Source organism: Corvus brachyrhynchos, unplaced genomic scaffold (genome assembly GCF_000691975.1).
Source record: "Corvus brachyrhynchos isolate BGI_N302 unplaced genomic scaffold, ASM69197v1 scaffold100, whole genome shotgun sequence".
Classification (NCBI taxonomy): Eukaryota; Metazoa; Chordata; class Aves; order Passeriformes; family Corvidae; genus Corvus; species Corvus brachyrhynchos.
The window spans coordinates 861312-876437 of record NW_008236230.1 but is presented as its reverse complement, the minus strand read 5'-3'; positions in this window follow the sequence as shown (position 1 = coordinate 876437).

Here is a 15126-nt window from a genome sequence, read left to right as displayed (position 1 = left end):
TGCAGTTTTAGGTGGATTTTTATCATAATAATTACAATATATTGGTAACTGATTTTTGAAATGAAGTGTGTGTCACCCCCACCCCCCAGTTCAGTAAAGTATTTTGGCGCATGTTTCCATTCATCCTTATAAGAAATGAGCTCATGTACATGTGCACGTTTCAGATAATTTATATCAGAAGATAAGTAGATATAGTATATATGAAATATATATATATGTATTTATAAGATAGTGTAAAGGTTTTTCTGAAATCAGTGCTGAAAGTTATTTTATATTTTTCATTCTGCTTAAAAAATCCATATACCAGAATAGCATTGATAAGCAAGTAAAGCAAGTGCTAACATCAGTTCAATATCTGCTGCTTCACTGCACTGACTTGGGTAATATCATATTAAATAGTAAGAAACAAACTAGAAAAGCTCAGATTCTTAAAGGAAGACAAGAAGACATAAAAAACAGGCAGACACCACAGAAATAACTCCCTATCATATATTTTTCTTTTAAATTAATATTTCATGATCAGTTAACCAGCAGTCTGTTATCTTCCTAATAAAGTAAAAGTATTATAACCAATAAAAAATATTTATTGCCGCATTTTATGTTTTAATCAAGGGCAAACCCCTCAACATATTCTTTTTTAATTCCTTGACATGGTGAATGATTAAGCAGAAAAAATAACTTTTTATGTTAAAAAGAAAAGGCTGTGCGCTGATTAGTTAATTAACACAGCATCTTTTGGAAGTGCAATAAATCTGGGGAATCAGAAAGAAATAGAGATAAGAATCTGAAAGATGTAGTGTGCTGCTCAAAATCTGAATTCACTGTGCTAATATCAGTTTTGTCATTGGCTTCAAGGTCCAGAGTTTTCCCCTTACTTCTCACTGCAGAGATAGGGAGTATTATGGGAACTCAGAAATCCCTGGGGAAGCGCTGGGACTTGAGGTTTCCAGCAACACTAACTGGTGAATTTGCAAGTGCAAGCAAAATGGGCTATATTGATCTTAATAAAAAAAAAATCTTAATGAGCCCCTAATGTTTAATGGGACAAATTTCCAAGTCTGGTGGGTAATAATTAGGCAAAATGAAGTAAGCTGGCAACTCAAGCAGTTCAGACTTCAATTTGGATCCTTCTCTGAGTTAAAATAAATCATGTGTTTTAAGTGGCTGTTATTTAAATTTCTCTCTTCATTGTTGCCATCTTTCTGGCTACTGTTCAACCAACCAGTTTTTACCAGCTTCTCAAAACCCCGACATTTTAACCTTGAGGCATAGAAAAGATGTATTTATTTTACTACTACTATGCTGCTGTTGCTGCTGCTGCTGGTACTGGTACTACTCCTGTTGTTGTGGTTAATCATTAAATAAATACGTATTTCTAAAAGAAATAAATCGACTTTGACTAAAGTTTTGGCAAAAGTATTTGGAATGCCTTGGCCCCTGTTTCACAGAAATACACTGGACAGGGTTTCTGATCTTCCGGGTAGGATTTAACTGAGAAAGAATTAGATATTTCTCTCAGTTTACAGCTCTTCATGGGACTAAGATCTAAAATACCATGACAGCCTGAAGGAAAAGACAAAATATTAGGTTAAAAATGAAAATATGAGGGATGTGATACTGGAAACTTTCTGTTTTCCTGAGGAAGATGAACAAAAAGAGTTTGCAAATCTCGCTGTCCAAAAATATTAATGCTTCTTTCTTCCACTTTATGCCCTAGGTAGTCACCCTGTTGCACAGCCAAGGGAATGACGTGAACCTACACCTCAGGATTAACCACAGACCACTGAAGGGTGGTGATGATGCAGAGCCTTACACGTTCTGTTCTGCAGCCACAGACACAGGGCAGCAACTTCTGGAGGAAGGATGGCACGTGTGGCAAAAGGCAGTGATGTTGTACACTCCAGTAACTACATTTATCAGCTGGTCTGTCAGAGTCCTAATGTAGAGCACAGTGAAGCCAACAGCCAGTTAAAGTAGAAAGATTTTATCTACTTTTAGCTTGGGTAAGACAGAGTAGGTAATTTTGGCTGATATAGTGAGGTATATCGCCTTTTATTTGCTACTACCTTCTTACAGTATGCTCAGAATATATTTCCTTTAAATAAAACAAAACCAAAAAACCACCTCAGGTTTGGTCCTATTGAAAGTGGGCAGAAAATGATGCACCTGATCCTATATCAAAATCTTTGCATGATCCAGTTTCCCAGTGAGTGATACAGTGGGAAAATGACAAGATGTATTGTACCACAAATGTTTCTTATATATGTCTGCATTTACAATATGCAAGTTTAATTCCTGAAGAATTTTTATCAAATGCTAGTGTCTCCTCTTGTTTCAGGGGCTTGTTGCTCTCCCACATTAAAGATTTTAAATGTCATGGATTAGTATCTCATTTAATAGATTCTAGAGTTAAAATAACAATGATAAAACTGAATGATTCGTTAGGACCAACCCAAAGTCAAATTAAAATTACTTGTACTGCTGAGGAAGTGGAAGAATTTTCTTCCTTTTTTGGTCACTCTTCATTTTATTCTTCCAGATATAAGAAGTGTAGAAAGAGTTACTAAATTATTTGCAGCTGTTTTAGTAAATGGACTACAGCAGCTGAAAACCACATAACCAACTACAATTGCACATACTGATATGCATCTATTGCATGTACTGATCATATCTGAAATGTGCTTATAACGTCCATTAATTATTTATTAACCTTTATAAACCGCTTAACAGTGGAATGCTAATATCGAGTGCAATCTTGTGGGAACCAGGGATAATTTTTCCCAGCAGATAAATGGTATTTTCAGCCTGATCATGTGATAACATTTTATGTTTTGAATAAAAATATAGAGAGAATCCATGTATTTTTGAACATTCCAGGGTAAAAATTCCCAGCTTATTGCATGCCTTAGTCACAGCTTCATTTAAAGATATAGCTCGGGGAGAGTGGCCATTTTGTACTTAGATGAGCTGCTGTAGAATTCAAAATCTTATTCATATGAGTCCTTTTATAAAAACAATCCTTCTTTTCCAACGTGTTATCATGTTTCTAGGACTCTGAATATTCAATACAAAGCTACATTTTCTCTGAAAAAGCTGTCATTGACAAAGGTTTTCCTCTTTTTTAATTTCTCTGTCTGGGGATTTTTGAACTGCTTTGCTCTGAAATTTGAAGTACAGAGGTGTTAGCAGATATCACTATTTGTGAGAAAGTAGGAAGTGAACCAGTAGAAAAGTGAATTTCATTAATTTCTTCTTAAAGGTACATCTTGCTTTTTCATATTTGCAGTAGCAGGGCTGAAAGTCAAAAAGAGTTTTTCCAACAGCTTCTATTTTCCTCTCCTCACCTCACCTTGCCTTGCCTCGCCTCTCCTCTCCCTATCACACCACTGATCTCCAGAGCTACACTTTTGTGATCAGGCCTATAGTTTACCTCAGGAGGAGCAACTAATTTTCAAGGTGTCATCAATAACTGGTTTTTAAATACTACCTACAGTGAAATTAATTCAAGCAGAAATTAACTTTGAAGCAGAAAGATCATGTATGATATACTGAGTACTTGCTTTTGCATTCAAGCCTGGTGCAGGCTATCTGTGCAGAACTGACAGCATCCTTGTTATCATCTAAAGGACAGTCCTCAGCAGTCAATCAAAAGCCCAAGGTTGAAAGAAGCTGACATAATGCCCATCAAAGTCTTCTCGTTAAAACTGATTTCAGATTGTAAGTTGACTCTCCTTGACCAGAAGGACTCTGTGGATGTTTGTGTAGTGTGTAAGGCATTGCTCAGACAGTTGGTAGCCCCAGCAGCAAATTGTGCAACATTCTGTACGGCCAGGGCATCAGACGAATTCTGGGATCTTCCTTGCACGTCCACTGAGGCCAAAATATTTGGTCTTCAGTTGTTTCTGTTTTATTAATGAAGGTGATATTTAAGTGCCTCTGAGATTTCATGGGTAAGGATAACTTCTACAATAGCTGACTGCCTCTCAGTTTATAAATTCTCACTGGTACAACCTCTCCCACAACACAGATTTTTCTTCTTCTTCCTATCTTTTTTTCCTGATGTCATTTTCACCTCTTTCAAAAATAATCCTAAAATAATCCTTGATGTCAGGGTGTCTTGCCAGTGAGGCTTTCTCTAGACTGTACTACAGAGCAATGCAAACTATAATTTTTTTAAGACATCATGTTTACTTCCATATTTTAGTACAATTGATCTGTCAGCTCTTTCTGGTTATGGATTTTTGGTTTGCAGTAAAAGAAGCATTTTGTTGCTATATTTTTTTTTTTTCTCTTCTTGTTTTGCTGAATTGCTCTTCCTGAGATTGAGTCAGTTATTATTTTGAAAAACAAAACATCTTTGTTTTGGGTTTTTTTTGGAGGGAGGAGACAATAATAGCAGAACTACACTAATGTACAGGATGGACCTAAAGTATGCCGAGATTCTGAACATCAGTGTATTTCCCTTGCTGGTTGCATTACAAAGTTATGTTTATAAAGCCACAATTCATCCCTTGAAGTGACATTTGCCAATCTCAAAACCAGAGAATTTGCTTAAATTGGGCAACTTTTGTGCCACCTAGTGGCCCCTCGTCTCTGAGAAATGCATTTGGTGTTCCCTTGCCTGAAATCCCGCACGCCTCTGGTCTTTAAGTATGTAGAACAGCTGCAGCAGCAGTAAATTGTGAACTAAAGAGTCAAACTCACATACTTTAACTATGAAGGTTATCCTTTGATATCTTTCCTTGCAGTTTTTGTTTGGCTGTTCACCCCTTATCTCTGCAGGCATTCATCCATGCCTGGCCGCTGCTATGCAGAGAGAATTATCACAAATCTGAGTCTATTTATTACTTGAGTTTATTTCTGAGATTAGGCCTTGTCATTTCCAGACCCTTTACACTTCCCTATTTTGATGCTCTCAACAGATGAGTCCTCAGTTCACCCTTACTCTTGGGGTCATTGAAAATGGAACAAATTGCTACCACTTTGTCACTCAGTGGAGATAAGTCAGTACAGAGCAGGAAAGGTGGTGAACCTTTTCAAATAACTACACTGTTAGCTGTACTAGCCACAGGTTTTTGAGCCTTGCTGCTTGAAGTCAGTCACCTCCATCTATATTTGGGCAGTAAAACAGAAGCAGAGCTAACAAGTTCCCAGAGGCTGCAAAGATGGATGGATCCTATTGGCTTCAGAAGGAATTTGAGATGTTGACAAGGCCAGCCCATCCCACATCTGATCTAAAGATAACTGTTGTGAGGGTCCTAAGAGCGCCTCTTATTCCTGTGGTTCCAGTGATGCACTTCAGACACTAAACCCCAGTATTCAGCCTAGCCAGACTGGCTCCTATCCTGGCAAACTCTTTAGGTGAGGCATGTTAAATGTAAGCCTAAGGCTAAGTGCAGAGCACTTTCACAGGCAGCAATGGGCAATGAACAGGGGCTGCCAAGCACTGAGAAAATCTGCCTTGAGCTGTGTTTGAAAGGTTGTGCACTTCAGGTACATCATCGCCTAATGACACAGTGTTTCACAGACCCACTGAGGACCAGCATATATGAGGGATCTGCTGCTGGACACAGGCAGTCTGACACATGCCTTTTTACACCACTAGCCAGATTTTCTCCCGCAGTCTGTGTCACAGTGTCATCTGGATTCAACTCAAAAATTCGGCATTTAAATACTGGTGTAGTCAGGAAGAACCAGGGGATGGGTTCTTTTTGTAGATGTCCTTCTGGCAGTCACCTGACAGGGTCTGACAAGTGGCACTGCAATGTTTATTTCAATTAGAAGATCTAATCCCTTTTCCCCCAAATCTTTACCGTACCATGGGATACTCTGTTTGAAAAAGGACTTAATTATGATGATATTCATTTACAAAGACCACTGATTTGAGAAATGGCCCAAATGATAAGTGCTGTCAGAATAATTACAAGACTATGAGGCTAGCAGTAGTGATATTTGCTCTGCTAATTGTACTTAATTTACTGTGAAGCTTTTCAGTGGCTCCTGTAGCTTTGAGTGCACTGAGTTGTGGTGCCGCTGTATATACCAGGGGGAGAAGACTATCAGTGAGGTAGCCCAGTGAGAACCATTTCTGAAATGAGCCCTTGTGGCAGATTCTCCAGTGCTTTCATTGCACACAGCCGCTGCCGTGAGTGACACTGTCCCTGGAGCTCTTGGTAATACAATAGCTACTCACAAGGTACAATAGGGAAGCCAGCAAGCTCCAATCTGGGTGCACATGTGAAAATTTTATTCTATTTCCTTCCTTCTTTACGGCCTTGAACTGGCCCTTCTCATCATGGAAAATTACGTATGTGTTACCAGGGTCAGAACTGGATGTCTGTTTGCAGTGGATGCTGACAGACAATAGGGCTGGGACAGTCACTTACCTACAGACCACCATGAGGCTGTGAATACATTCTCCATTTGTAACTGGGTCATATGATTACCTGTTACATCTCAGGGGACCTCATGGGAGTTCTTCAAAAGGGAAAACCCCATCTTGAGGGAAAGGAAAAAAATCATTCAGGAAGTTAAAAAAAAAAGAAGAGGGGCAAAAGAAAACTTAGAAAGAGAAAATGGGCAACACACTGTACCACAACCCCAGCTTGCCAATGACTGATTTTCAGGCTACTTGACAAGGAACAAGCTAATGGAATAATTATTTTTCATCTCTTCATGTGCAAGAGCATATATCTCTCTCTGATAAATTTTGAGTCTATTGACCAATATCAGCAGAACTTAATAGAACAGTAGAGATCTCTGAGAGATTAAGCAACTTCTTTGAGAGCAGGTTGGAGGAGAAAGATTCTACTGATATTCCAGTTCAGGCAAAATACTTAAATCAGAGCTTACACTTTCTCATACTGCAAAGCTAAAATGTACAAATCTGTAAACAGTCATTTGTAATGCTCATGGCCATGTTATGAAAAAATAATTTGGGAGATATCCTTTTGTCTTTTGAAAGCAAGGTAGGACTATAGTGAATGTGGCCAGACTAAGTTCCCTGAAACCACTATTTTGATTAGATCAGAAGAACTGACAGTGGCTGAACTCTGTTTACCTCCCTGCTTCTTCTCCAGGTAGAACAATGGACCCAAGATATCCAGGAGGTCAGCAATGTTAAAAGCTCTTAATGGATGGACTCATGACCATCAAGCTCATCTGACATCTGAGTGTGGGCTGGAAAAAATCCAGTGTTGTGACATATGCTAAGCTCCTCTCAAATCTCAAGGCAGATGACAGGAGCTATTGCATGGTTTAAACCTTTTCCTTTTTGTCTCTTCTGCCTCTTACCTGTTTTGCATTAGTGAGGCTGACAAGACCCATAATAAGATCACTTGCCTGTTGTTTTTGCCCTTCCTCCCCCCATTAGATAGAGATCAGTGCAGGCAAGGGGAAGAAAGAGGATTGATTTAGATGGACCCAAGAAAAGCATTCTCATCTGAAACCAGGTGTTCCTAATGCCTGCCATAAGATTTATTGCAGTCTGCATCAGGCAGCCCACACCGAGCATTCCTGAGTAATTGGGATTTGGTATCCTGCGATCTGATGGCACTGACCTCTCCTTGCAATCTCTTTTGAGTGTCTGAGCCTCTTTATTCCATCTTCCATCCCCCAGCCCACCTCTTCTGTCATATCCCAGCAGATACTTTATGACATGTTACCATGCCAGGAAGCTGCATGAACAATATTACTCTGCACCCAGCCTGGGGCTACTGTGAGAAATGGTCAAATATCTGAAGTTTAAGCTAAATAATATGATCTTAATGAGCTCGTGTGGGCTGCAGATCAAAAGCATAACCAAAAGGTAAAAAGTTCAATCAGCTTTTTCTGTGTGCAATAAGAATGACCATAGCAACTTTGCACTGAGTCCTTTTGCAAGATTACTAGAGAAAAAGTGTCTCAAAGGGAATGGGTAGAAGGAAATATTTTTGTTGAGCAGTTTTGACCTCAAATTAATGCAGAGAAACTGTTATCCACTGCTATACAAAATGAACCTGACATACCTGTGCAGGTACTGACTATCCTTTTGTCTAGAGTGGGAGTCCAGCATGGACTCACTGTAGTTTACATCAGGAAGTTTACTTTTGTTTCAGATCTCTCTTTGACAATTTTGGGCACTGTTTGATTTTTCTAAGCTGCTGTTTCCAATGAAACTAAGCCCCCCAGTGTGTTAAAAATACTTGTTACTGGCTTGTGCCAATAACAGCATAACTCAGTTCAACTGTTCCTCTTGTAAAGAGTTTTAATGATCACTGGCTCTCACTGATTATCTTTTCAAGAATTTATTTTCCAGTCCTGCAGGTCAAAGAACATTCCAGTAGCACCTGTGAACATGCAAGTTTGGTTTGAATCTGTAGAAAAATTGAAGGGCTCTCGCCTGTGATACTCCCTGGCTTTCAGGCTTTCACCATCATGGTAAACTAACACCTGCAGAGCCAAATAACCTGCAGAACCTTATAGGAGTTTGTCACTGAGACAAAAAAGGGAGCATACCACTCCGGAAGCTGCTGGAGCTGAAATCTGGGCTTAGCATAGCTACAGTTCATGATATCATTAATCAATATTTAAAGGCACAATCACCTATGTTTTGACATATTTATGCCATAGGGTTTTACGTTGGTGTTTCTCTCTCCAAGCCAGAAATGTACTTGGGCTTTATATTACAAGTCACATTTTATTGAGGTGTACAAAAGATCTATCTACACTAGTAAAGGAGTGGTTTTGCTGAGAATCTTTACACAGGACAGCTAGAGGAAAGAAGCAGCAGGAAGGCTGTGCCTGCTATCTAAATACATTTACTCTAATACTCCTACCCCCCTACTGTGTCACTTCCATAGTGTTACCATTGAGAGTCACACTTCCACAGAAATTTTATGTGTAGGCCAGGTTTGAATTCATCAAAAGTCTTCGGTGATATTTGGTATTAATGAATACCAAAAGCAGGTAACTTTGAAGGTAAATAGATATTTAACACCCTATCTTGTTGAAGAGAGAGAGCCTGCCATGCTGATTTAGCTGTTACAGCTGATTAAAATTTTGATGTTCAGGAAGATATCAGAAGACTAAACTCAATTAGCCAAAAGATATCGTACTAAAGCTGATCTTTTGTTCATGGCAAACATCCTGCTGATGTTATTTAAAGTCACCAGGTAAGATCAAACAACAACTGTGCAAATTGCTGGATTCCCTGCACACAACTATTAAATATTGTCAAACTAAAGGTATTGCTAGACACAGCGTGTGCAGACATTTAAATTTTTATACAAGTAAAGATTGTTTCAGGACACTACTAGTAATTTCTACGACATCCATTATTGCAGTTTCTGAATGGATTTTCCTGGTTAAATGCATTTACCTCCTTAAATGTATTGTGTAGAAAAAATGCTCCAGCTTCATGAGATAGGCAAAGACTAATGCTTGATCACTGTGTCCTGTACAGTCCTCATATAATACACAGTTTTCTCTGAGATCTGTAATCCTAGTGATAACTCCATTTTGGAAGTCAGTATGCAAGTGTGAGGACCGAAACAGGGCATTCAAGTTCCCCTTTTGGATACCAAGGTCAGAAAGCAGCACTGAGGTGTCCATTTTATCTGCTGATCCAGACAACAGAGTGTAGGTATTTTGGTCATTTTATTAGAAACATAACTGAAGTGAAAGAGATGGCATTGTATTAATACAGTGAGAGCTTGCTGAGGCATCACTGCCTAGAATGTGTTCTTAAAGTCCTCCTATATTCTGGACAATTTACAACCACAGCAATTTTCCTGCCGTTTTATAGCTGTGTATCATTGTCCCTTTCCCCTCACATTTAAACACCATTAATTGGGAAAACACAAATACCAAGGCAAAAAGGTAAGCATCACAAAAGGTTAAAAGCAGGATTACAACACTGGCTTTCAAGAGAGCAGACTTCGGACTCTTCAGGGATCTGCTTGAAAAAAATCCCATATGAAATGGCTCTTGAGAGAAGACAGGTCAAGAAAGTTGATTGACTTTTAGGCATCATATTCTCCAAGCTCAAGAAGGATTTATCTCAATGAACAGGAAATGAAACAAAGGTGTCAGGAGACTTGCACAGATGAGCAAAGAGTTCTTGACAAAATTCAAATGTAAAAAGGAAGTGTATAGGAGGTGGAAGGAGGAGCAGGTGGCCCAGAAGGAATATGTGGACACTGTCTGGGTATGCAAAGACCAGGTAAGAGAAAACAAGGCCCATTGAATCGAATCTGGTGAGGAGTGTAAAGGGCAACAAGACTTTCTGTTAGGACCTGACCAGCAAAAGAAAGACCACAGAGAATATGCAAACATTCTGATGAATGGGTCAGTTGATCTGGTGTCAGAGAACAGCTAATAGGTCAAGGTACTCAATGCCTTCTTAATCTTGGTCTTAAGGTGTGACTGAGCTTAAGGAATCCCAGCTGCCTCAGACCAGTGTGAAAGTTCCAGAGCAAGGAAGACCTACTCCTACTTCCTACAAGGAAGACCAAAGAAGTAGAAGAGGGCTGGGTTAGGGATTATATAAATAAATGGACATACATGAGTCCCTGGGACTGATGGGACACTCTCACATGGTGAATTGAGGTCAGCTTCATCTCAATCCCTGGGAAGGTCAAGCAGTGAATCCATGCAAACCATTTCTGAAAACATGGCAAAACAGAAGAGTGCATTTACAGAGGGGAAATCACACTTCACCAACCTGATTGCTTTTGTGATGAGAGGACTGGCTTCGTGGATGAGAGACTAGTGCTTGTTGTTTATATTGGCTATAGTAAGGCTTTTGACACTTTTGACACTTTAGCATCTTCATAGGCAAATTGCTGAAGAGCAAGTTAGATAAATGATCAGGGAATGGGATGTGACAGCCCTGATTGCGTGAATTTGGGGTGTTGGATACAGTTTAGGGCTACTCTGTACAAGAAACATTGGAGCAAGTCCAGCATAGGATCATGAGGATGAGTAAGGGTGTAGCACATTGTATGAGGAGAGACCAGGAGAGTTGGGACTGTTGCACCTCAAGAACAGAAGATGCAAGGGAATCTTATCCAGGGAGATTGGACTAGCCTGTCTCCAGAGACCCCTACCATCCTCAATGCTTCTATGATTCTGTGAAAAGCTTCCATACAAATACTTCTGTTGCCACATAGCAAGAGTGAGAAAAGATTAAAACACTCTAGGGAAGGTCTAGGCTATTTAAAGTAAAACTGTAAGTGAAAACAATTTTAAAAGTATCCTTATTGTGGCCCATATTTAACATTAGATTTAGCCATAACTCATTTTTGTAAGAAAGTACTGGCTTTTATTTTACATTAAACATGTTGTTAACAAATAACCATACAGTTATTTACATTAGGTCTGATAAAACAGGAGCCTCCCAGCTCAAATTTAGGCTAGGAAAGGATTAATGTGCAGACAGAGTTAAATTCATGGTGCCATTCATAATTTTTAATGATGATTATTTAGGAATAAAATACAGATTTTATGACTCTGGCAATAAGAATCCTCTTCAGGAGAAACCTGCAGTGAACATTTGGCTACTCTCACGTACAAAGATTTTGCTTTCTGTCAGAGAAGCACTCTTGTTCCATGGCCTTTATTAAAGTTTAAAAGAAGTGCTGACTTTTCCCTGTTTTTCATGCTGTGGAGGGAAGAGACAAACTTCTCTCTGAGCTGACCTTTAGGAGATGTTGTGTTGCCTTAAGCCCTGTCATTAAACATAGCAGTGAGCACTAATGTTTGTGATAGAATGCTAAAACAGAATCTAGACAATAGGAACCCCTCTTTACTTTTCTGCAGCATCCTTCTGTCCAAAAAATATATGTATATTATCCAAGGTCACTTAGTAATTTGTATGTATGGATATATTTTATGCACATAAAAGAATAATATGAATTATCTGTAAGCATCTGTGGAAGTTCTAAAAATCAAAAGCATTTCTTCGGGACTGGTACTGAGCAGGAACATGTGCCTGTGGTTTCAGTAGTCTTGCTCTTTGTTTATGTTAGTAAAACTTGAGACCCTGGTTTCCCTTTTGCCCTCGAAGCATTACAATCAACAGAACAGAGTAAAATAACAGTTGAAAAAAACTTTTTTCTGCCAGACATCTGCTGCCTTCATAAGATCACGTCTTCTGATTTTTCTTAACTATTTTTTTTTTTTTTGGTACATTTAAGGCCTGAAAGCAGTGACCCTGTTGCTAAGCAACTGAGATGCTTAGGCCTCAGCCCTGGTGGTTGAGATGAAAAAAGGTCAATTAATGTGGCAGGCCTGTCCTTATCAATATGCTACTGTGGCACCAACTTTTATTTCTTTACGGTAATATATCATAATAAGTTTTGTAGGTCTTTATACTGCAGATTTCCTTTTGAATAAAAGCATAACTAAGACTTGAGGGTATGTCTGATATAACAGAAAATGTAACCATAAAAAAAAGAAACCCAGAATAGAAATCATCTGACTGCTGACTATCCTGCTGTGCTGCCTGAGGCAGTTACACATTTCCATTGAGTTATTTTATGATCAGGCCAGTATGTTATTGAAATATTATCTCTTTAGCCTTTCTCATTCTGATAAGAAATGACAGGCTCTCAGAACGCTAATACACATGGAGAACAAAATATGGAGCTGTGGAGAAAATTCGGTTGGGGCACGGAACAGCAGCTCAAGTATATTCCTATTAAAACTTCCTCACCTGCCCTGTGTTGGATTTTAAATAACTGTCCCTTTTTTTATTCCAAAGTGAATAAACCTTTACTCCTAGTACTAGTACTATTACTACTACTGCTACTACTACTACTACTACTACTATCACTACCACAAAATTTTGTCAAATAATTCAGCAGTATGAAATACTTGCTATATGGAAAGTCTCCCTAACTGGGAAACATTTAAAAGGCAGTCAGCAGCTCATTACTATATTTCTTAAAGCATTTGGAGAACCTAGAATCCACTGGCTGTTTCTGTTGTCCTCCTGTGCCCATTGATCACACTCCTGGCAGAGAACATTCCTCCCCTTCAGGAAACTATCAAAGGTGAACACCTACACAGGCTTCTACGGAGGAGGTTGCTGGCAGTGGCTGTGGTCACTTTGGGATCAGTGGGTGATGCAGGGAACCACCTTCCTCTCTTCCAGGGTGCGTGGTATCTTTGTTAGAGGCAGCAGGCTGCTCCTCCTTTCCCACATGCTCAGGGTGGGATGGAATAAGCACTCTGGATGCCCCAGGAATTTGGAAGCACCCTCTGCACAATCAGGTGCTGCCCGTAGGGTAAAGTGATGGCATCATGCATTAGTTGGTACTGGGATGAGCAGTACCCAGACAAGCTACCATAAGGAGAAAATGATTTTCACATGATGATTTTAAAACACAAAAAATGCTTTGTCTGCATTACTGATCATTCTTCTTGTCCAAATGCTGTTAGGGTCACAAGCAAACTTAGTTTTCCTTATTTTTGACAGTCTTCTCCGCTCAAGTGCTGCACTATCAAGAGGGATGCTCAGTGCAGTTGTTGATGGACTGGGAGTGCCATTTTTTGCCTGCCCTTTGCCCTACCTTCAAACTTATCCTGTTGTGTAGGGCAGGAAAAAAACAATCTGAGCACTGTCTGAGTACTTAATTATGTATTCATTCCAGCAGCAATCAAGGATTGCATCTAGGTAATGATGGTGGTTTCCATGAGTGATTATTTTTATGGGTAAGACAGCATGGAAGAAGCTTGGTGAGGATCTTTCTAATGCCTACTAGCATCCTTTTCTGCACAAAACAGGAGTTAAAAGCCAGAGAGACATCTGGCTTTTAATCCTATAGCTCCTGCAGAAAGAAATCCTCCAGAAGACCATTTTGTTCTTGTCAGATGAAAGAAATTAAAAATGTAACCTTTTACATCTTATTTGCAGTCACTTCATGATTTCAGGTACATAAAAGTTACCTCGCTAATTACTGTTTATAGATAAGAATAAAACTAAAGGTCTCACTCCCTGTTCTGAAAGCATGACTATCCCTTCTCTTCCCCACACCTGCTATCCAAGTTAAATAACTTTCTTTCATGAAATTCCTCCTGCCTTTACATTAATGTGAGACTAAACACAAGGACTACAGTTGTGATCCTGCTTCAGAGAGTGGGATTTAATAGTCTCTCTGTTCTTATACTCCATGTACGGAATGGCAGAAACTGACCTCCAACTAATTTGGAGCGAGGACTCTCAGCTGTTCAGCCCAGTTTCCCTGTAGTTATGATGCTCATGTGTGTTTTACTTCCTTGTTTTATAGCACTAATGGAGAAGCAGATGTTGCCTTCCTCCCTGCAAATGCTATATACAGTGAATCATCTTAGCCTCTACGTAAAATTTCAACTTAATGGAGTCCTGGCATTTGTGATGAGCTGAGGAACTTAATTTTATAGAACAACCTATTGAACAAGCTGTTCTTGGACATTCCCATCTCAACTAAATGTTAAAAGTATTAAAATTCACATTAGCACAAAAGGAAATTTTGCATGGGTAATCCTTTAATACAGTGTTTTATGGCTCTATTAGCTGCACAGCAGCTGGTGACATGATGAATTTAATCCATTAAAAAATTCAGTAAGAGGTTTAAAAGTCAGATTTTAAAAACATAATCTTGCTGCAAGGAAAGAGAACTTCTCCTCAGGGCCAGAGACATGGTGAGTTCACAGTGTGGAAGGTATACGAAATACACCTGCATGACAGGCTTTCATATGCTTATGGTTTCACACCTAGCAGAGAGCTTATGGTGATGAGAAAGAACTCAGGAGCACACAGGAATTCTTAAAGGAGCGTGTTTAAGAATTGCATCTGTCCGGCTTTCTCTCCATCTCTCTTGCTTTTTTTCTGTTAAGGGATTTAATACTGTAGAGTTAAAAGGTTGCCTTTCTGCTTCTTATATATGTATTCCATACAAAGACCATAGCACAGGAAATATTTATTTCTCTTTTGAAGATTTACTACCTGCCAAAGCCTGGTAGAAAATTCCTGTGTTTACTATACAAAGAAAAATTACAGATTTCTGAAAAGCCCCTTGTTTTTCTTTTTTTCCATACAAAGTTAACATGTTTGTTTTATAAATGTGTATGAATACACAAGCTTGCCAAGTTCTTATTTTACCA